Source organism: Gobius niger (assembly GCF_951799975.1).
Source record: "Gobius niger genome assembly, chromosome: 18".
Taxonomy (NCBI): Eukaryota; Metazoa; Chordata; class Actinopteri; order Gobiiformes; family Gobiidae; genus Gobius; species Gobius niger.
Genome location: NC_136869.1, coordinates 27,149,293 through 27,172,487, shown reverse-complemented (window position 1 = coordinate 27,172,487; position 23,195 = coordinate 27,149,293). Strand labels below are relative to the sequence as shown.

At 44.7% G+C, this 23,195-nt stretch overlaps 1 protein-coding gene across 1 annotated transcript in view; it reads right to left on the bottom strand.

Moving 5' to 3' along the window:
* The window catches only part of znf438 (zinc finger protein 438), a 90,236-nt gene that overhangs the window by 18,479 nt on the left and 48,562 nt on the right, over positions 1-23,195 (bottom strand). The window contains exon 3 of the mRNA XM_079575932.1: positions 15,037-15,132. The gene's annotated coding sequence lies outside the window, so the exon portion shown is untranslated. The remainder of the gene's footprint in view (positions 1-15,036; positions 15,133-23,195) is intronic.

Sequence of the window (23,195 nt, the reverse complement as noted above, 5' to 3'; positions counted from 1 at the left end):
GGTCATAGTTAGCTAGCGTATTAGCGCTTAGCATATGCAAAAACCCTAATCATGACGGACTAAATTCAACTAATTATCGTCATGAAAACTTCAAAATGTCATGCATTTACCTGTAGAAACTGCCATCTCTCTTCCTCCGTGCTGAAGTTGGGCTCACGTAGCTCCGCCCATCTGTTGTACAACTCTACGATATAAATTCCACATCTGTCTTGCCCTCGTTTTCCTGCTAGTTTAGAAGATGGACTTTTGAACTGTTTACATGTCTAAAGAGAAGGAGCAGGCAGTCGTAGCTTCTGGCTGTTGTTGTCCAGAGCGGCGCTGGGGCGTAATGGCGGATCCAGGTACGAGAAACTCTATCTGCGCGTGCTCAGTTCTCGGGCGCGAGCCTGCAGCGCGCATGAAGTGTCAATCATCGTCTTGCTCGCATTTTATTGGTCTACGCGATCGGCGAACGGGCTCTTGAGTAGTTGCTGAGATCAGGGAAGGAGGGACTTAAAAAATATATAATAATATATATTTGTACTCACTATATATCAAAGTTTAAGGCCAGGAGGTAAATTTTGTGCAATTTTTAAAAAATGTAAAACATTTAGACATCCAGACTATCACTTTAAGTAATCCTTGAGCAAAGATTTTAAATTTAGCCATTTCTTCTTCTACGCACATTGTTCTGTACTCCCTGGATACAACTGTCATTGCTCAGACTTTACATTTTCCAAGCCCATAATCCAACATTAAATTATATCAGTTGAGCCCACCATCTCAAACTCTTAACCAGTTTTTATTTGACTAAAATCAACCTCATTAAAGGGCAGTGGCAGTGATGCTGCTCATTTTTTAGAATCCCCAACCCAAATCCCAGTAGGTTGGAACTATCATCATCAGCCTTTCCCAGGGAGCATTCCTTTCAATAAAATCAATTGAAAAAGTCTAACAATTCTTCTTGAATCCCTTAAAATTAGTGGTGGTGAGAAGTTTGGATCATGATATCTCATTAGACGTCCATCATCCGTCTGATTTTCTTCCACTTTTCCGTTGCCGGGTCTTGGGGGGAGTTGCCCAAATCACATTGCACCAGCCCCTTATGGTTCCTCCTGCAGGTGGTGGGTCCACGGGCGGACGGTCTCACGATTTAACGGGACTGTTGGTCTCTCATAAGGGGCTTCTGAACCGCTCTTTGTCTGACCCGTCACTTAGGACCTGTTTGCCATGGGAGACCCTACCAGGGGCACCAAGCCCCCGACAACAGAGCTCCTAAGATCATTCGGGCGCTCAAACCCCTCCACCACTAAAAGGTGGCGGTTCCAGGAGGGGCGGAATGGCTTTATAGTTGACTAAATATTCTGATAGGGTTGTGGCACTGCCGTAAACATCTATGAACCTGCGTAGTCGCATGTTGGGGTTACAATCCCTCCAACACATTCTCCGGCTGGTGAAAGAAAGGTGGACAGTCACAGAATTAAACCTTAAAATGAGACTTGTCTGGATGTAAATATAGCACATTTTAGTTTGAGTTATCTTCTACTAATAACTACAATTATAATCACTGTAAATAAAAAAATAAATAAAAAACAGTTCTATGACAAAATGAAAATAAGTCTGATGTCCTTAATTTAAAAAGTGGGAACATGTGTGGTTTCTTCTTCTGAGATCAGACCTGATCAGCCTTTATTGCTCTCACAGTGGAGACGTTCACTTGTTACATCAGCTCTCGACTGCAGCTCCACAAACTTGATTCCCTGGATTTTTAACGCCCATAATCCATCACTGGACCTGCTCTGCGATTTTTCTGAGAAGCACAGAGCTGCTCAATGAGATATTTTTCCAATGATGTAGCAGCGGGCTATGGTCGAGATCGATAAGAAGAGCGTCCAACAGAATGCATTTAAAAACGAACGAGCTGAATTTCAACTCAAGTTACCACTGAAACCAGGACATCTGAACGCACACCAACACCGGATATCATCATTACACTGTCGAAATAACAAAGATGTTGCATCATACTGAGCCACGCTTCCGATTTATCTTTTCCAAATCCTCCACTCCCAAACGCTGCAGACAGGGGGCGACATTCACCTGATCCAAGCACTAAAGGAAAGAGCAAGCGCTGCAAATTATATTTAAGAGACAAAAATATGACGGTGATGAAAGACAAAGCTGATTTCCATTCAAAGCCAAGTGATTGTGACCATTATATCCATAATCCAAGCCATTGTGAGCCTGAGTGATGCGCAGTGAGCAGCGTATCAGCCGCCTGTTATCTGGCCTAGGTAAGACGAGCTCCTGACACAGAGAGGGGGGGGGGGGGGATGGGGGGCAGAGGTATGGAGCCAGGCCCGGGCCACACTCCCTCAGGTCTGAGCCCACATGAAAGGCCAGGATCTGGGCTAGATAAGAGCGTGCGGCGGGGGGTCGGGGCCAGCCCACGGAGGGAGCCATGTCCAGCGGCCACGCCAACCCCCACACACAAACAAACACACGCTGGGAGAAAATCCAGTTACCTCTCACCTCTGGGCGGCATTAGAACAAAAGGCATCTATGTAAGAGGAAATGATGAGGCTTGCTTCAATATTTCCATCATTTTTCCTCAGCGGGGACATACAAATGAGTACTAGTAATTAAAAGATGGGTATGGGTAGATCTATATAATTTAGGCAATGCAAAAAACAAAGGCCTGATCGTCCACCTGACCCAACTACAGTGTTGCTCAAGACGAAGTTGATTCGCCGGTCGCTTGAGGGCATCGCTTAGAGAAAAAAAAGAGGTCGCAAAGGCGTGACACAAACACTGACTACAACGAGCGCCTCGTCTCGTGCGCAGCCTCGAGCATCTTACTAAGAGCTCGCAGGACAAACTACAAACTACTTCTCCAACTGTAAGTTAAACACTGTCCCGAACATCTCCAAGGTCCCGCCCCAGCGCCAAGAATAAATCTCTCAACCTCCACCTGAACCGAGCACATTTTCTCCAGCCCGGCTTAACCCACACTTAGAAGCTTCTTGAAAAAGTGTCAAAAAGGAAACTAAAATGAGGATGAAAATGCAACAAGAAAGTAATAAAGAAAAGGCAAAGAGCAACAAAAACATGGTGGAAGAGCAACACGACTAAAGAGTGATGAAAAAGCAATATGAAAGCAAGAAAAGTGACAATAAAGCGATGAAAACCTGATGAAAACACAACAAAAAAGTGTAAAAAAAACAACAATGACACAGAGACAAACACGTGACAAAAACACTTCCATAATGTGATAAAAAACGTGGCGACAACGTCACAAAAAAGTTACAATCCATTATGCAGGTCTTAGCTTTCAAATGAGGTGTTACACTGGCCTATAGGTATCGAGAAGCTTTTAGGTCTGGGAAAAGCCAAACTGGAGAAAATGTGCTTGGAGCAGAATATATATCGAGTACGGTCTGTACTGTAGGAGGATGAGCTTGGGGAGGGACCACTGTGTGCACATCATCACCATAGAGAGTCTGTCCAGCCAGTCACTGCGCCCGGTCTGACGATCGCACAGAGCGCACTCCATCTGCGGAAAGTCCAGTCTACAGTGTGCGTTTCGAAAAGCAAGATTCAAAAATCTCATCGAAAAACCAGCCATGCCTGTAGTTCAGACTAGGTCAGGATTCTGAAAGCACGGAGAACCCAGTGCTTTGAAAAGCAGCGCTACAGCGGGACTGTCCTGTCCTGTCTTTCTATCAGGACAGTGTTTAACTCACAGTGGGACAAACAAAACGGGTGGGCGACCTGTGAGAGCGTAAAAAAGTAAAGGCTGCAGCGCAATGTCAATAGTCGAACTCCAAATCAAACAGAAAAAGGTGCGTGGACTCTCATTTCAGATACCACTGCTTTAAAGGAACAGGCCACCATTTTTGTATACTGAGATATGTTCTCACCTGAGTTCAGACGAGTTGATGTGTACGTGTCTGGTCTCTGTGCGTGCGCTCAGTCAAGCAAAACAACCAAAGCTGTTGTTAGCATTTGGCCTCTCCCAATGTATTCCTATAGCTCCAAAACGGGGGGAAGTTAGAAGCTACCACACTCTTCCACAGGCACGCACAAAGACCAGACAGGTACGCATCAACTCGTCTAAGCTCAGGTAAGAACATATCTCAGTATGGAAAAACTGTGGCCTGTTTCATTGAGGTTGGGGACTCCTGGTTTAGACTAAAACACTTCTGAGATGCATGCGTTTCCTGTACACAGACAGCAGCATAGACATATTTCAACTATTGGGTAAAAATGGCCGCTCACTGCTTTCAATAGCTCGCCTCACTTCCTGATCTGTGGCCTGGGACAATCACACAGCAAATCGGATTCAACTGCTGAAGCCTGCGAGCCTCGACTCTCTTCGACTGCCCAATCTGTTTGAAAATGGATCAAATTTGCCCCAAATCACACTTTGTTGAACGTTGTAGGTCCCTGCCAGACAAACTCCTGCTGCCTGCTGTAGTGTAATTTCCCATAATGCCTTTCTATTGGCTGTGCTGCAATACCACGGAGCGGCCACTGCTCAAATTGGCAACATCTACTACTACTACTATTCAGGACCCTTGAAGCTATCCATCTGTAGAATGTGCACTTTGTCTTTATCCGTTCTAACATCAGATGTGGTTCCATGCAGTGGCTGAAGAGAGTAACGCAGCAGAGGTGCAGTGGCTGAAGAGAGTAATGCAGCAGAAGTGCAGTGGCTGAAGAGAGTAACGCAGCAGAAGTGCAGTGGCAGAAGAGAGTAACGCAGCAGAAGTGCAGTGGCTGAAGAGAGTAATGCAGCAGAAGTGCAGTGGCTGAAGAGAGTAATGCAGCAGAAGTGCAGTGGCTGAAGAGAGTAATGCAGCAGAAGTGCAGTGGCTGAAGAGAGTAATGCAGCAGAGGTGCAGTGGCTGAAGAGAGTAATGCAGCAGAAGTGCAGTGGCTGAAGAGAGTAACGCAGCAGAGGTGCAGTGGCTGAAGAGAGTAATGCAGCAGAAGTGCAGTGGCTGAAGAGAGTAATGCAGCAGCAGTGCAGTGGCTGAAGAGAGTAATGCAGCAGCAGTGCAGTGGCTGAAGAGAGTAATGCAGCAGAGGTGCAGTGGCTGAAGAGAGTAATGCAGCAGAAGTGCAGTGGCTGAAGAGAGTAATGCAGCAGAAGTGCAGTGGCTGAAGAGAGTAACGCAGCAGAAGTGCAGTGGCTGAAGAGAGTAATGCAGCAGAGGTGCAGTGGCTGAAGAGAGTAACGCAGCAGAAGTGCAGTGGCTGAAGAGAGTAATGCAGCAGAAGTGCAGTGGCTGAAGAGAGTAACGCAGCAGAGGTGCAGTGGCTGAAGAGAGTAATGCAGCAGAAGTGCAGTGGCTGAAGAGAGTAATGCAGCAGAAGTGCAGTGGCTGAAGAGAGTAACGCAGCAGAAGTGTCCTGCCCTTTGCCACAGCCGTTTGTAATCTCACTGCAGTGAAAATACGATAAAGAGCTGCGAACACGATGCTGCTCATAGAGTCGCATGTTTCAAGGAGCATATCAGCGGCATATGGCATTTGCAGTAAGTCATCCTCTGTCACCTGAGCCAATCAATGCGCGGCACAAATCAATTCCAATTAGGGCCGTGCCGCTGTGGCGTGCACGTGACGTCCCCGATCGATGCGCTGCCCGCTAACCTGCTGCTCCGTAAAGCACCACCCACTCCGTTTGATCAGCACGCACGCAAAGTCACAGTCACTGGAGCAGTCGATCACGGGCCGCCGCACCTGCAACAGGCCGAGACGTTTTACAGCCAGTCTGGTTTGTGTGAGAAAGTGAGGACGTGCGACACAATACTGCAGAAATACAAATGATCACCAACTGTGTCTTGCTTTCTAGTTTCAGAGACCAGCTTCTAAAGTAGGAAGATTTAGTGTGTTTACAAATGCTGCCATGGCGATGGTCGATGTAGATTTTTACATTCCCATGAAATGAATCCATTTACATTTTGGACATTTGCATTTGGAGCCAGGAGGTTACCATTTGAAAGGCCCAAGATAAGATACCTGCGTTAGATCCAAGGTTCTCAACTGGTATGGCACGGGGCCCACAATTGATTTGATCAATATCTGGACACACACACTGAACTCCCCCAGACTCTGCTCTCATCCCTGTCCCCGGACCAGATGTTGTTATGTTTTGGTAAGAGAACATTAGACATAGAGGCAGCGCTGGGCGAGTGAAATCCTTTTCCTGACAGCTCATTGGTAGCACTTTAGTCTCCCATGCCTTGTCCAATGTACAGAAGAAACAAGATAAAAGCCACACCACATAGAATTAAATAAATCGAAATACAAGCATTTATTTTCTGACAGATAGTTTCCTTACTGAATGTGCTTTTGCTGTGAGCGGCTCAGCTCTCCTCAGACATGACTCTAACTTTACCAGGATTGGGTACGTCTCCAGCTCGTATCCATGGAGATGTCGACTTAAGTCAGTAAAATTTTTGATTTAAGTACGTTAGGTTCTCATCCAAATCCATTTTTTGATTACCCACTGCAGTAAGAGCGTTTTCTGTGTCGAGCTGGTCATTAGGAGGATGTTTTGTATTGATGGCAACAGTATAGTCCAAAATGCTACGCAGCGTGCCTTTAAGTTCTTTAAAAATACCCCTGTAACATTTATCTTAGCATGGTCAAGCTGAGCCATTGATGGATTGGTCAGAACCGATCATGTGGTACACAGGCAGAAGTGACCTTGCTTTCGTGATGGGACTCATGGCTCTTTGGTGCGAGCTTAATCTTTCTTTCATTCAAAAGACACATTGTCTTTACTCTGTTTGCTGGGCAAAACAAATAAGGAAGAAACGCAGAAGAACAAAATCTGCCCATTAGATCCTGCACCTTGCTGATATAATCGTTCCATGTCACCTGAAAACTGCAGGCTTCCATTTCAGCAAAGGGATCGTGGCCTCGGCCGTTTCAAGGTGAATCTCTCCAGGTTTCTCGCTCGGTCAGAGAGAGATGGGGGATAAAAGCGAGCTGCTTAGGTCTTTGAACACAGGATGCTGTAAACCCTGACAACCAGCGACCCCTGACCCCCCGCGTCCTTTAGAACATATGTCATCTGCAGGAAGTGCCAACGTCCCGGAATGGAAACTGGAGCAGTAATGGGATGATGGGAGGTTCAGGTGTCGATATCAGTCTCCCGGAAGTTGGCTTTTTACCAAGTTATTCCTTCCTCTCACTTCCTTTCAGGCAAAATGTATGTTTACATGACATGTCACGAACCATGTGATGCCTCCCTTGTGCTCCATTGTGGAACGTCTTTGGCTGAAATAAGTGAATAAATAACATGAAAAAAAGAAAGAAAAGTAAATATCCAGCGCGGTGGTTAACTGGCCTCATGAGAGGACGTTTCTGGGAGGGGGTTTGATGTCAGGGAGGGCTCAATCTAACTCATTGTCCAGCTATGTACTCAACGAGATCCTAGTCCAAGATCTGGAGAATGGTTCCAAAGCACTGACCCAGGGGTCTTGAGCCCATTCCTTTGCGGAGTTATGATTTTTTAAAGAAATAACCAGAATGCTCACTCCAGCCAGTAGGGGGCAGCTTAAATAAAGAAAGGAAAGAATTCCTGTCCAGCAGAATGCACTGACATAATTAGAGATCAGGATACAAACAACACATTACAGCCACACGGTAAATGGACAGTCTGCCCAAGGGCGAATGTGGCGACAATAATAGCTTAACCACCACAGTGTGGCGTGAATAAATAATGACTACAATCAAGCAGAAACTTGTGACACAGGCTTGTAAAGTGCAATACAAGTGTAAGCTATTTATATGAGGCTCCAGTGCGGCTCATTATTATTCATTTATTGAAAAAAATTGAGTTTTTTATAATGGACCCAGGCTATACATTCCCGATATATTTTGGCCCCCAGGAAAATGTACTTGGAGACCCCTGCACTAACCCAACTAAAGCCAGTTTAATATTACAGCGTGAACATCATCAACACAGTGATATCTATCTGGGATCATTGTTGCTGATGGGAACAAGAGCACTGTGCTTTAGCTAATCACAACCAAGTAGCTAAACAACAAAGTGCTTAAGCTTAGCTTAAACATTATTGTGTGACTGTGCAGCAGCACACCTCTTTTCATTGTAGCAGTGTTGTTTATAAGCATTAATAAAAGTTGTTGTCAATAAATGTAAAATTAATTTGAGACAAACGCATCAGCTTGAGCCCTTCAAGATGGATTTTCACTAGGTTTGAAATTTCATTCTTTTTTCTCCAACACTGTTAGGTCTAGCATTAACTTAGAATCAAAACTGAATCTTGGACAATTGTGTGTATGAAAAGGAAAGTTTGTTTGAATAGATAATTCAGTTTGTCAAACTCTTTAAAGATGCCATTTCATACTGCACTTCACAGGTAATATAAAACTCAAGTTGTGTGGATTGGATCAAGAAATAATTGCCTAATATTACTATAATATTAATAAAAACACTGCAGAGAGAAAAATACAAGACTCCACTGATGTAATTTTGTCAACAGCACTGTTCAGATACAAAACTCATCACTGTCGCTCACAGATCCACCAAAGATTTGACTCAGAGCCAAAACATTGTTGCTCCTGAGCTGGTTTATCTGACAAGTCTGGGGATTGGAATTGCCATTTTGACATCTGATGAAGAAGTAACACTTGAGAGAAGACTGCAACATAAACTGCAAAAGTACTGCAATATATACATGCATTACTGAACATGTTTCTAAACTACACTGATGCAACTTTTATACCTGGGAACAAGAGAACGCATGACCTAAATAATGAGCGTCTTTACGATTTTGACAATTGCAAACATTCTATAGTAAATGGTAATTTTGCTTTGATTGCGATAAATAGTAGCCCCACCCCCATGCACAGCTGGGACTCCCCCCACCTCACCACTCCACACGGACAGAGCCGAGCCAAGGCATCTCTCCTCTGCAAACCTTTACCTGACCTTTCCCTGCGCTGACATTTGGACCAGGGGAATAGGTCAAACAGTACTCAGGCATGCAGCTGAGGAAGGGGCAGGGCTGGGGGAGCAGAAGCCAGGGGTAGTGTGGATGTGCGGGCGCTGGAGGTGACAGATGAGAGCGTAATGATGGCGCAGGCACTAGCAGCGATGGATGCAGCTTCCACTGCTCCTCAAACTGCCATTACTTGTTAGCGTTTGTCTGCTCATTCAGAGTGATTCAAAAGCCACTCATCACAGCGCCTCTGGCAGATACAGTCTCTGGCAGATACAGTCCAAAAAAGTGCAGAGTCACCGCTGGGGCCGAGTGTTGGTGTGACTGTGTAGCAGCACACTGATGAGGCCAGCCTCAACCACTAGAGGTCAATTTTTTACATTGTGACAACGAGGATGCACAATGGCACAGCATTTGAGTGGTTGGACATTGGGAAACAATTTATATGTCAAATCAAATAAAAATTTCAATTTGGATGTTCACTATAAGTAAATCAAAATGTTGATAACCGTATGACGTAAGCGCCAACATTGGCTGGATTTCTCTTTAGTATCAGTGTCAAAAATTGTCCAAAAACTAGGCTTAAAACATATTCAGAAATGTGATGTCACATTAGTCACAACAGTTTAGCTTCTGAAGAAACGTAACTGTCAAACAGCAGCAAAACCAAATGTGCCCCAATGCTCAGATACACACAGACAATGCCATGTTTTACATTCATTATCAAAATGTATGTTCAACGTTCAAGTTTACATATATCAGGTCTTCTTCCAAATGCTTAAACATTAGGTTTACATTTCAAACCTACTCTCAAAGCAAAGCAGAAAAGTCCTAATGTAGATGAGCAAATAATGCTCCAAACCAAGTCTGAAGGCAGGTGAGCCCTCTCACAGCAAATACACTACACATATATACACAGTATAATAAATATACTAATACATGCATTGTATTCCATTTAATGGCTTTAAACCATGTTACAACAATGTCCCCTCGTAAAAATCATTCCCTGGTGCAGCATTGTGCTTCTTTTATGTAATTTTGAGCGATTAAGTTAAGTCTGGCAGTTTCTTTTTCCACTGCAGCACCACTCAGATCTGTATTTCCCTGTTGCATAATAAATAGCATCTGTAAATGTTACAGCACAATATCACAGTCAGTTTAGTAGCATGCCATTAGCCAAAAATGGTGAAGTAATTCCTCCTGCTGCCAGCAGAGGGTGGCAAAGCAACATATGACATCCCTGAAGGAGTAGATTTTGCTCATCAAAATTTCTGTCATGTTAATCATAAAACATGCCCAGGTTCAATAGACACTATTGTGCTCGTGCACTCAGTCCTGTTAAGACTAGGTACAAAGCAAGTATTTCCAACCTGTTCTTAAGTAATTTGTTTCTCTGTCCCCTGCACTCTTCCCTGTGTGGCTCGGACGCTGCTGGTTTATAATGGGAGGAAACTGACCGCGGTCAAATCAAAGGCAAGGCCAGGAGTTCATAGGAACCTGCAGTTAACTCCACGGGCTTCAAAGTGCTAAAGAGAAGAGGAGACGCATCAGAGGACTGGGCAGTGTGAGCAATCGGCAGTGTGGGCTACCGGGTAGTGTGGGCGACCAAACAGGCAGCGTGAGCGACCGGACAGTCGCCGGTGTGGAGGACCGGGCTGTATGGCGAATGGGAAGTGTGGAGGACTAGGCAGTGTGGCAGTGTGGAGGACCGCCCCAGTGTGAAGGACCGGGCAGTGTGGACGACCGCTAAGGGCAATCCCAAAGGTCCTTGTGATAAAGCACTCAACGGCAGGATGAGACCCGCACCCGTGCTGTTCATGGACCTGTTTGGAGATGAGACGGCCTGGATAACAGCACTTCATATGGGTGTAAACAAATGTCAACTCCAGCTGCCTTTACATAAGGAAGGGTCGATATCTTCTGCCCAAAGGTCTCGCCAGATCAAAATGTTGTAATATTTCTAATCCTGACAGAGTACAGTTTGATTCTGTGCCAACTGGACAGAAAAAGTCAGCGTGTAGATGAAGGTTTGGATTTACCAGAGCGAAGGGCGACCCGTTTCTATCCGGAGACCCACTTGCAACAACTCATTTCAGTAAAACTTTCTTTCTCAGTAAACTACACTCAACATCTAAAAGTTCCTACCAACAGACAAAACTTCTAAGCATCTGTGTCATGTCAAACTTCCATTCCATCAGGGCAAAGGCATTTTCTTCATCAACTGGCGTCATGTTTATTTAAGCGCAGATCCACCTTCTCCTGATCCCGTCCCAACACAGTGGAAAGGAAAGTGACAGCCGCCAAGGAAACACCTGCCCCTTCATCACCAGGGAACTCTAATGGGGCTCCGGCGGAACAAGAGGAGATGAAGGATGGATGGAGAGCGCGAGATGCCAGGCTTGCTAATTTTAGTGCCTTGGATGAAACGACAGAGGAGGCGGGAAACTTCCTCTCCTCGTTTTTTTTTTCCTTTTTTTTCCCCTCGACTTTGAGCGTGGCGTCTTCCCGACTTCTTGTTACTTTGATTCTCTCCGTCAGCCCTGCCTTTCTTCCTGTTCCTCCGCGCTGCGTCGGTACCTGGGTAAATAAACAGCGTTGTGTGTGTGGGGGGGGAGATGCTAATTACCGCGCGGTTCAGGGACGCTCGCTAACTGGCAAGTCGGGGAGGAGAAGAGGAAGAGGAGGAAGGGCGGAGGTACAGCCCACCCCAAGGGCGCCGCACTCAGACGAACATGAAGGACAGAATACAGCGCGGTATTGGCTCCACATTACTATGGAGCTTTGAACAGAGGAGTGAGGGGTATGACGGGTTCAGTCGTGACAAACTTTCGGAGCAGATGAGGTGTAGAAAAGTTTGAACGTCGACAAACAGCAAACAGGAAGAGGCTCATTATTCAAAGTGGATTAAACAGCATTTTAGTGGCCAGTGAAGCTGCGTTTGGGACCTCAGCAATGACTTGCATGGAGAATACACTGAATGAATCAAGATACAAGCCCACACTTTTAGCTGGCGGCATGGAAACAACAAGCCCAATGCCCATCTCGACTGCACATGTGGGTCAATCAGGCTCCTAATTTTGGCCCAAACAAACCACTCATTGAAATGTGTGAGCGGGTCCAGGTAGAGGAGCGTGAACACTGAAGTATACTGAGCCACAACTGTGAATTATAAGACTTACAGGCATTGGTTTAAAGACTATAAGTCTCAAGTGACATTTCTTGAAAATATTTATGTTGTCAATATCTTGAAAGCGAGGGAAAAGTCAGGACGGCGGCTCCGTAGGCAGGAGTGGACCATAGTGGACAGGGGAACGACAGGACCTGGGATCAGCCTGACACAGACACGGCCACTTTTTTAATCATTTAAATTTGTCTTGAAATCACAGGGAAAAGTTTCAAAACGGTGTTGATGTCAGATAAAGTGGGTAAATTCCATCTGTCAAATTAGCGATCGATTAGCCATGTTGTACCATCAGATCACTCGTAAAAATATATATTAAAAAAGTACATTTAGATGGCATATGTGTATGTGGATTCTTTGGTCACAATAAAAAAAAAAGAAATATATATTCAATTTACTGTCCACTTCCTTATTGACCAAAAAAAAGGGTTTTATTTCTTATTCCACTTTAAATGTTGTGAATGTCGGCGACATGAGGCCACAGTCGCCTTCAAGGGTCAGAAATGTTTTTCTCACATAGTTTTTCCAACTATGTGAACAAAGACTGAACGTTACTTTTGAAGCATCTCTACAAAATAACGGCCGTTCAGTTCTTTCAGTTTCTGTCTCTCTCCGTACACAGCCCTGGTGTAAAAATAGACTTTCTGCTAACATCGTAACAAGCTCCACGGCGACGACAAAAACACTTTAAATCATCAACTTTCCAGCGGTTAAGACGGTCCAAATCAGAGCTTTCTTTGTTGCTTCATGCTAGCTATCAATATTGTTTGGTAGCCAAAAGACATTCCATTACCCATAATGCAACGGGCGACCCGAGATGGGCATTCGGCTTATTATGAAGCGCTGTGAAAGTTTGAGCGCAGAACTGCAGGGATATTGGAAAAAACTCAAAATCAGAGCAAATTAAAGCAGCAGAAGAAACAATGGAACAAGAAATGATGACTACACTTTGTGAGGAGGGATTGTAGTTGAGAGTTGAATTTTCACATTTTACCTGGAAGAAAATCTATCAGAGAACTAAATATCCTTTCTTTTACACATGTCAGTGCTGTCAGTTAGACATCTACAGTTTCTTTAGCTGTTGTTTTTGTGCTGCTCTCTCAAATGTTAAAGTTTTGGGGGTATTTTGAAATGTGCAACAGGAACTGAGCACAGAGTGAACACCAGTGACGTGTGGTGAAGCTGCATTCTAAAGAGTACACAGAGATACACAGAGAGCTCAGGAAGTCAGGAAGGGCCTCTGGTATAAACATGCCCGGTAAAGATTCCCACAGAGGAAACCTCAGTTTAAACAAGAGGTTAAATAGAACTTTGAGGAGCTGAGAAACCAAAACCACAGGCTTCAAACTTTCAGGAGCTTCTGATAAAGTTCACAGGTCTAGTGAGTAATTTGTGTGCATTTCTTCCTCATAGCTGGTAGAGTCAGTTGTAGCTCTGAGACACAGACAACAGACATTAGGGAAAGTGCACTTCCCTAATGACGGCAGCTTCTGTAGACCAGATCGCATCAAACACATGCAGATGAATTTGTGAGCTGTCGGCTCAGAAAACAGGTCAGAGCGAGCAGGCAGCAAACTCCAGATCAGGAGAAAGAAAGTATGTGCCGGGTGAGACAAGACAAGAGCTGCTGTCCAGGTCGGGGTGGGACATGGATGGGCTCAGGTCGGTCTGGATGTTTTATTCCTGATCTAAATAGGTCAACGTGACAATGAGAGAGTGAGCGTTCTCACCCAGGCTCATGGAATTCCTGGGTCAAAACAAAGTCAAGCAAACAAATGAGATGTTAATTTTGACTCCAAGTACCCAACACGGTCAACTAAACTCAGATTATCCAGAACTCCAGTGTTAACTAAACTAACTAAAATACTCCCAAATTCAAATAAACTTTCCCTTAAAATAAACTATTTTAGACTATTCGGAGTTAAACAATGTTAAAATGCAGTATTTTCTTCCCCCTACATGTTCCAGCCATGTCCTCTTGTGTAGCTTTGAGTCAGTATGTGCTTTCCCAAGCAGGACCCTTTTGCAGTACCCGACCCCTTTGGATTACTTTCGGACAGAGGGGAACTGGGCCTGTTTTAGAGGAACTGTTTCAGCTCCTGCTCTGGGGCGGTACTTTCAGTCAGACCAGGAACTCTTTTGGTTGTGTGTCTACATAGCAATAACCTTAAAGTATTAAGAAGAATTAAAATGCACAGTCCAGCTGCTAATTCAAAGCCTGTCACCTCCTGGATGTGGAGCGTCTCTTTGTTTTGTTTGCATCATGAAAAGAGGTGATATAACTCAGTGAACCCATGTTTGTGGAAGTTCCATGTGTGACCCTTTACTTTAAACCTTTTATTAAGTGTTATATTTTTCAGCATTTAATATGTGGCCATTTCCCATAGCTTCCCATACAGAATGTGAAGCTCCACCATCATGTGGAAGCCCCGAGACGTGTCGATCAGGACATGCAGACGTCATCTTTAAGGCCCTGCAGAGATGTTCGTGATTAAAGCCTCTGTATGATCCTGGATTATGCCGCTGGATTGGTAATGACAGGTGCGCGGGGGAAACCTTACCAGTACAAGGAGCGGGCCTAAGCTCTTAATCTCACCGCTAAGTATGTACGGCGTGGACAAGGTAGGACAGATCATGATATGGAAGAGACGGGAGAGGCCCGGCGAGCGCGATGGCTGCACAGATGAGCTATTTTTATAATGAGGTCAGTGTGCGCCGGGGGATTTCTCTCTCCTGGGTCACACTTAGAGGATGGAGCGCTCCGATAAGCTACGACAGCCAGATCAAGGATTGCACGGATTGGGAACAAAAACGACTTGGATTGGGGGAAAAGCTTTTGTTGTTTTGGCCAAAGTGATCTGGAAGATGTGGCGGTGGTGGTGGTGTTGGTGGGGGGTGTTACCGTTTGGCTGATTCCCTCGAAGGTCCCAGGCTCCTCCCTCAGTCAGGGTGGGGCCCCGGGTGATGTCCTGGTGCCCCCTCGGTCGCCACACCGCACCTGCATCACAGAAAGATTCCAGCACATGTCAAAACGTAGGATCACTACGAGAGATACGACATATTACACTTTGCATTTTCTCAGTTTTAACGTAATGTTGAAGAAACAGTGGGTGAACCGGACAATATTTAGAAGCTGCTCCACGCATGATATCGTCCATCGGAACAACCCTAATGCAAACACGAAAAATCGACATCCATTTTCTGGACAGGTTTTTGTGCTCAGTTGATTTTTCCATCTCTATGTTCCACGAGGCCCATGATTTTGACTTTCTGTCCTTCCGTTTAAACTAGCCCTGAGGACGTTCCACCAGCCCCAGCCGAGGGGCCGCTTCACACTACATTTGTCTGCAGGTCTTAAAGCGCACATGATCTCGCACTGCAAATGTGGAGAAACAAGTATTTGGGGATTTAATGGAGCAGAGGCAGCGATGTCTTTAAATGAAACGTGTCCAGCCAGGTGAGCGGCTTCACTCACACCAACTTCAGTCATAACAAGTTCAATCAACTCCAGTCTGCTTTAAAGGGGCTAGATGCACGTTGGTGATTTCATACTCACTACTGCCATCTCAGGTCTTATGTGTAACTGCAGCTTCTATATTAAGCTGGTGCATGACGGCACTTTGGACCCGAATCAACAACTTTTTAGTGACAGTGCAGGATTTTAGAGGCAGTTGTGGTGAACAGGTCTGTACACTTTAGGACATTGTTGGAACATGTAGGGGGAGGAAAATACTTAATATTAATTTTTTTAAACTCCGTATAGTCCCATTAATGCAGAATGAATGGTATTTGTAGCGCATCAATGACATGTGTCGGATAAGAAGAAGAAGAAGAAGAAGATCTTTATCTATATACCGCCTTTCACAGACATGGTCACAAAGCGCTTTACATGAGACAATTGTACATTCACTCCATACTCGGTGGTGTAAACTACGTTTGTAGCTTCAGTTTCCCCTGGGGGAACACGTCTGCGCCAACGGACCCTCTGACCACCACCATACATTCACTCACACACATCATTCATCCTGGCCTATTGTGCATGTTTTTAGTGGTAGGGGAAACTGGAGTGCCCGGAGGAAACCGGAGCAGACACGGGGAGAACATGCAAACTCCACACAGAAAGGCCCCGTCCTTGGTGGGATTCGAACCCGGACCTTCTACCTGTGAAGCGAGAGCACTAACCGCTGCGCTACCGTGCCGCCCAAATAAATGACCGGCCGCTCAGACTAAAGTCGCGTTACAAAAGATCAGATACGTATCAGATTTATTATTATCTACAATTATCTGCGCAAATGTAAATGATGTTCCAACCAGCCCCAGATAGCCCGAGTTAGCAAAACCAATGTGATTTTTGGATTCAGCACATCAACATTGCCCTAAATCAGCTCACAAATCTTAGACACCAAATTTGTTGCAAACCAGTGCAATTATCAAAAGCAGAACACCCACTCTCTAAAGTTCTTCATTAGCTTTGTTCAGCATTTGTTTATTTACATTGTACACACAGCTGCACATTTCCCTTACGCGTCCACAATACCCCATCCAGCATGCAACCGCTCATCCAGTTTAGAGAAGCGGCTCCACTGGTGCGGTGTGCTCTGAAGCAGTAACAATAGCACGCATTCCTGACTCCTGTAGGGGCTTTTGGAAAAGGTGAGGGGCTTGTCATGTGACCTGTCTGCCCTGTGCTCTTAAGAGGTACAAGGTAGACACTGCTCCGCTTGGCCTGCTTCACAAGTGGACACACACACTCTCTCGCTGCGCACCTCAGCGCTCTAAACGGCTGTCGCGTTACAGCAAACAGTGCGACAGGGCTGCCCACTCGCTTAGATCCAGCCGCATTAAATAAATAAGGAGCGCTCTTGTGTGTAAATTATTCATTTAACACGCCTTATCCTCTTCCAACAACCTTGTTAAGAGTGAGTGGAGAGCGGGGTGAGCGCGAGCAGTGAGGGAGCGCGGGGGGAAAGAGTCAGCAGAAGCCGTGATGCGTCGCTAAGCTCCCAGGGCGCACAGTCGTGGGGGTGAGTCTGCAGACCGACCGGAGACAGCTGCAGATTCAGGACCGCAGAAATACAGGAATGTTACCAAACAGAGCTCCAACCCGAGGACTGCTTCTCTAAACAGTGATGCTCTCCAAATGCTCATTGTCCAATCCTACCTCATCCGTCGCTGCCAGTCATTCTCTAATGTATCTCGGCGTGTGTTTTCCCATTTCAAAGCTGAGAAACAAAGCTGAAAACGGCGCCTGCTAACTTATGAGCCAAGGTAAGACTTGTTTAACGTTTGCTAAGAGTCTCATGAGCTGTTGTTGCTTGGCATCATCACAAAAAAAGTTGTTTCTGTCACTGGAATATTAGGCATGTATACTTTTTAAGTGCTACAGCAGGGGTAGGCAACATCAGGCCCGGGGGCCAAAACCGGCCTTCCATTATAGAACCTCTGGCCCTGAAGATGATTGTGAGGGACATCATTACACAAATTAGAGATCAAATGCCTGTTAAAGTACTCTAGAAATGTGGAAAAATACCGTCAATTCCTTTACAATGCCTTGCAGAGCACCCATAGGATGTACAACACTGGCATTTGTAGAAAGTGATGCTTTACTTTGGCCCTTGGTCTTCTGCTGATGAAAAAAATCGCCCTAAACAAAGATAACTTGCCTACCCCTATGTACAGGACGCTCTTAAATGAGCCTCAGTATTTCAGCAGCAGGCGGCTTTGTTAGCGCTGACAGCATAAGGGACATTGGGACTTCTGCGAAAGTTCAATTGAACTTGGAAATTCAAAATCAAATAGGAAACTGAATTTTACATTAGCCAAACACAATTTTAAATGAATGCTAAAATAACATTACAAAAGCTGCAGAAGCTCAAAGAGTCAAAACATTTAAAACATTTAAAAGAAGGAAAAGCTGCTTTCAGGGCTGTGGCCTTTTGTGGAGCAGCGATGTCTGTGCAGACGGGTCGCAGTGGACCACCTGCTTCATTCACATAAAGTCATTCACTTATAAATGGCTTTTGTAGAGTGATGCTGCAGTGTAAGTCAGATAAAGGAGGCCTAGCCATTCAGACCGAAGTCGCTTTGCAAAAGATGAGATACAAATCAGATTTAGGAGTGCACATCCAAGTGGCCTGGATGGCATTTCATAATATCGGATCTGTGCAGTTCAGACCGTTATGAAAAGATCAAATGCAGGTCGCATTGGAGCAAAAATAATCCGGTATTAAGATTGGGATGTTTGCCAAGGAATCAGACAAAGATTCTCAAAGGGGTCAAGGTCTGGACTCTGCACCAGTCCATGTGTTGAAAAGGAGGTCTCATTTTCCCTCATTAGTAAACATATTAGGAAGGTCTTTTTAGTGAAAAAACGGTTCAAATAAAATGATTTCAGGTTCACTAGTTAGCCAACACCACCTTATGGACATCAGGACTATCTCAAAAACAAGGGTCCTTCATCTGCAGTCCTGTACCTGCAGCAGCTCCGGTCAGGGTCTGAGGTGGAGGTGGTGGTGATGGGGGGTGATGGGGCTAATTCGGCCTGACACCTCCTTTGTTCGAGGTGGAAAAGAGCAGCGTCCGCACACGCGCTGACGTGTACGTGCGCGGACAGGGAGGAGGGACGTTTTAGTGCATTTTCATGGAATCATCATTGCAGATGTCCCGATGCGTTACGGGGACAGAGGTGAGGATGCGCCGACTTGGGGAGGAGAGCGGCTTTTGTGCTGCTTCAGGTGAAATTGGACAATGCAGAGAGTCAGCGACACTCGACGAGCTGACGCTAACGAAGCGAGGACGGACATGAAACTAAAGCTGGGGTTAACAGGAGTGCATCATCACGCAGCGAGGAGGGCCACAGTGAACCCTTGTGGGGAGTAAACTGGAAGTCTACCTGCTCAGAACTGTGGGAAGGGGACAGATTTCTACTGTGGACACTTTTTCCTAGACTTGTAAATACACATGCTGGACTCTTATTGTTACTTGTGTGGACCCTCTGTTTTGTGTCATTTGCCTCTTTTACAAAGAAAGGGTTTATACAGACTAGTGTAAGTCCTTGTGTGACCGGTAATCATTCAACTAAAACAAAACCCTACTTATCCTAGATCCCATATTCAACTTGTCAGGAGGGATACCTGGCTGGCACCATATTCGAAAACCCCCTGTAGTTCAGAGACCCTGCAATAAAATACAATACATAAAACAGTGTCATACAGTGTCTTCCACGTGTACATTTCAGGACAAACAAATCAAAAAGTCAATTCATTTTGCAGGTGTAATCAGCAGTGGTTCCCAACCTGGGGAAAAAAGACCAAGTCTGGAACGTGTAAAGTCTGCAGGAGCTGAAGTAGATATTTTGTTGAAAGGGTGTCACAAAAACCTAATTTGGAGAAACATCTTCAAAATAGCGTATTTCTTCTGTCTTTACCCTCTGCTACGGCCACTATGGACCATGGGTTTTGCGTTGTCCAGGATGCATTGAATAAAGTCTAAATAAATGATATATTTCTGGGAAATCTCTGGCTTAGTAGTAACAAAACGTCATAAAAAGGCATTGTAAAGGATAAGTTTAGTCTTTTTTATACACTACTTAAACTAAGATGCTAACTCAAAATCTCAACATTGACCACTGCATGAAAAATAGATGTTTTCACCTGCCGTGTCTTACCATAAATGATATAATAGTGATGACTACTGGTGCAGAAAACACACATATTGATAAGATTAGGTGTGTTACAAGCATAGTGGAGTCCAGTTTGTCCTAACACTAAGGAAGTATGCACACTCATATTCAGGAGAGTTCAAATACAAATAAGTCCCAGTTATTCTACTGATTAATTCGTCTCAAATACTGTGGTTCCCGCCTACATCGATTTGGGCGAAACGTCTGTCTATTAAACTGGTAAACTATTGCTGGTGTATTTTACAGACCAAGTAGACAAGATCCAGCACACTTATACAGTGGAAAAAGCCCCATCCAGCGATGAGTGGACTCACAGCTAAGTCCACATGAAAGTCCTGGAGCAGACTGGTTTAAGGTAAGCTCTCGCTGCCTCCATCGCTAATACCAGGCACATGGCCAGAGCGTGGCACAGCGGAGGGAATTCCAGCGGTGTGTTCGCAGACGGCGCGTAAACGGGGCCGCGCAGAATAACTGCTGTGGGTCCCCCCCCCCTCTCCCCGGCTCTGACAGGGCTCATTACCGGCCGGCCCCGTCTGAATCGCAGTGAACGGGGCTTGGCTCGGGCTGAGGACACCGAGAGAGCCGCGGCTACAAAGGGATCAGTGTACGAATGTGTGCGAGAGTTAATCAGGAAAAACAGCTCTCATTTGGACATCACGCCACGGGCCACAGCGCATTACGGCAGCCTGACATGCAACGACCTGGGACAGCTACTGCGAACTGCACCGGGAACGCCACATCCAACGCTCACAGGCAGACACTGAAGGGAGACACGCAAATATCAGAGGACGATGAATCAAATTACTATCAAATATTAATATTACTACTTGGACACAAAAATGGAGGCTCAACATTGCTTTTAGCAAATGTAATTCTTAATAGAGGTGGAAAATATAATCGTCAATATCGTAATATCGGCAAGTTATGCAAATAATAGGGCTGGGGCGATCCACTTTTGTCACGATCCGATACGTATTGCAATAATTATTATAAGTAATTATGATAAGTAATATGTTTACCTTAAAATGTGTAAAAAGTAAAGCCATGTGTCCAAAATGTATAAACCAAAGGCCATTGGCATTTATTGAAGTGTTAAGATTGAAGTGCATTAACACAAAATGTAACATTTCATTTATTTATTTATTAGGACAAAATACAATTGCATTATGCTCGTGAGCAAAGACGCTTGTACCAGACTGTAGCTTTTTCAAACATATTTCCATCTGGAGTCCAAAGTGCTGAGCAACTGTTCCTGGCAAACAATAACTCCAAACACAAGCATTGAAAGTATCAATACTTGGTATTGCATCAAGTATTGCGATACGATCCAATCCAAATATTGGATTCCCAGCAAATAATGTCAAGTATAGTTTCCAATGACAAGAAAAAGTGAAAAGAAAGAAAAGAAGCAAAAAATGTTGCGAAGGAATAAAAAATAAAGTATACTTGATGTGTAGTCTCTCAAAAAAGGCTTTTCAGTGCTTTTTTCTGTACTTTTCTAGTTTGTTCAAGACAAATATATCTTTAAGTAACACGGTCATCTAAATGTAGATGATTGCCATCACATTTCTTTTACACATTTCTGAGGGTTTGCAAAAATATCGTTTCATCATCGATATCATTCCATCCAAGTCTCCAAACATATTGAGATATTCATTCTTGTGAATATCGCCCAGCCAGAATTCCCAATGGGGCCGACAGAGGGAAGTTCTAACAAACTTTGAGATGCAAACTAACAGCATTCACGGTCTCCTTTCTATAAGCAGTGATGACATGACAAAAAGACACCATCAAAGCTGTGAACATCAGCGGTCCAACATGTTGAAGCTACCCCCAAACACAGCACACTCCCCGGCTCCCCCGCGTCCCTACATGGCCTGGAGTCACTTCCAGCTTAGCCTCCTCTTCCTCTGAATCCTGTTATCCAGACCTGGTGCAGTCTGATCAGCGCGGGGATAAGGAGCAGGTACAGAGCTGTGCGTGTTCGCTCCCGGCGCTGGATCACTGTCATCTACATGGACTTCCATTCTGAACGCCATTGTACCCCCGCTGCATCTGCCTGGCCTCATTTCTCCACCTCCTCCACCTCCACACGCCTATACAAACCACATTGTCTTCCAGATCCAGATTAGAAGAGCTTTGTCTCCTCACTGACACTTCTCTGAAAACACATTTTCATTTAGCTTCAGTCATAGTCCTTTGATAAAAATATGTATTTTTGGTAGGGCTGGGCGACATGACTCTCAGTCGTCCAGAATACAAAAGCTCTCCAACCGTCATTTGTACAGAGTTATATTATTGCAGACGTTAAGCCTCTCTTTCCAGAGGCTTCATCAGCAACTAATGATCCATTATCCGCGGGCTGCATGTACTGTATATTCCTCCTTTTTCAGTACATACTTCGCCTCTAGAGATGAGAGCCGGAAAAAAAAAAGGCAGAACTTTTGTCTAAAACAATTCAGATACTTCCTCATACTGATTCATCTTGATCTTATTATTTGACATTAAATGCAAACAATATGGCTTTTCAATATAAACAACACAGTGCTTTAAAACACCATAGAATCGAACCCCACTTCTCTTTATTTGTGTAGGACACATGGAAGTGCCAAAGTTAAGCTCTGAGCCTGTTCCTACAAACGTGCACATTTCGCTTGTCGTCGAATCCCGAGCCTGATTTGAAATAAATGTTCTATCCCCATACATATGAATACGGAAGCCCGACGCCATGCTAACGTGTGGGAGGGTATGTTATGTCCTTTTCATGGCATTTATATAATTTCTGTGATTTGTTTATCATTAACAGATTACAAGTGACCACTGGATGTGTATCTGATGCCACAATAAGCCGAAACTTAACTGAATTTCAGTTAGCATTTAGCTCAGGACACTTTTATCCGCTAGTTTGTATCAAAAGTAAAATCTCCAAAGGTCTGTATATTCATTGAAAATTTCTAATGAGGCTTTGACTTAAATGTGGTCGATGAGTTGACAACAGCTGAAAACATCTGGATCGTTCATAACTTGCGATGTTTGATGACGAATGCGAGCGGCTGTAGGATAAATACATCAAGCCAGCTAATGCTAAGGGACTCTGAAAAGTCTCCCAGACTGGCCGACTTGCTAACTGTCCATATACTTTTAATCCTATTATGCCGTTCTCTCATTAAAGGAACAGGCCACCGTTTTCCATAGTGAGATAAGTTCTTACCTGAGCTTAGACGAGTTGATGTGTACCTGTCTGGTCTTTGTGTGTGCCCTCAATCACGACCAAAGTTGTTGTTAGCATTTGGCTTCTCCCAACATATTCCTATAGCTTCAAATGGGGGTGAAGTTGGAAGCGACCACACAGACCAGACAGGTACGTATCAACTCGTCTA